The 914-nt window shown below is 59.5% G+C and overlaps 1 long non-coding RNA gene across 1 annotated transcript in view; it reads left to right on the top strand.

Annotated features, from left to right (window-relative positions):
* The first annotated feature begins 173 nt into the window (after window positions 1-173).
* The window catches only part of LOC125486695, a 7,723-nt gene continuing 6,982 nt past the window's right edge, over window positions 174-914 (top strand). The window contains exon 1 of the long non-coding RNA XR_007265334.1: window positions 174-227. This is a non-coding gene — a long non-coding RNA (uncharacterized LOC125486695). The remainder of the gene's footprint in view (window positions 228-914) is intronic.

Below are 914 nucleotides of genomic sequence, written 5' to 3'. Positions count from 1 at the left end.
CCCCCCCCCCCCCCCCCCCCGCCCATCTCTTTTCCCCTGACATGCCCCTCTCGCCCTGTCCCCCACTCTCTCTGTCTCTTTCTGTGTGTGTGGTGCTGAGATGGTGTTTGTGTGAATGGAGTGATGTTAGGATCCAGCTGCTTTTAAACTCATGCTGTGTCTTTCCTTTGTTTAGTCTCCAGACTTCCTGGATGATGTAATGTACGTGGATGATGGCAGCACTTCAGGTGAGAGCTTGCCGCACCTCGGGTCAGTTATTCTTTCACAGTCATTTCCGGAAATGTGCTGACACATTTCTGGAAGCAGGTGGGATTGAAGCTGGGTCTTCTAGCCCAGAGGTAGGGGCACTGCCACTGCACCACAGAAGCCCATGCAGCCAGGGTATAGTTCTCATGGTGAGTGGGTGGGGGCAATAGCGATGAGCTGTTGAAGTGAGATGAGTCCCTGTTGCACTGTGGAGTCTGCTCAGTGCGTGGCCGGCCAGTGTTCGCAACCTGCACAGCACATGCGCACACACGCACAAACGCACAGCACGTACACACACACGCACAGCACCCCCCCCCCCCTAACAACCCACGCAAACCAAGGAGGGCAACTGACCCACTGCATGGGGCGCACAAACCCTACAACCAAAACCCCCACCTGCCTGCACACGACCGCACCCACCTGCCTGCACACGACCGCACCCACCTGCCTGCACATGACCCCACCCACCTGCCTGCACATGCCCCCCACCCACCCCCCCCAATCCGCAACCCCTGACCCCACCACACACCTCTCACATCCCCCTGCACACACCCACACACACCCCAAGACGGAGGCATGCTGTCCTGCCCACGTGCATGCGCTCCCACCCATGCACGCATGCCCCCACACTTCCCCACTCCCCCTCTCCCTCTCCTTCCCCCATACCC

This window comes from Rhincodon typus, chromosome 2, assembly GCF_021869965.1.
Source record: "Rhincodon typus isolate 14 chromosome 2, sRhiTyp1.1, whole genome shotgun sequence".
In the NCBI taxonomy this organism is placed as follows: Eukaryota; Metazoa; Chordata; class Chondrichthyes; order Orectolobiformes; family Rhincodontidae; genus Rhincodon; species Rhincodon typus.
The sequence above is the reverse complement of the archived record's forward strand: the minus strand, read 5'-3'. Positions and strand labels throughout refer to the sequence as shown.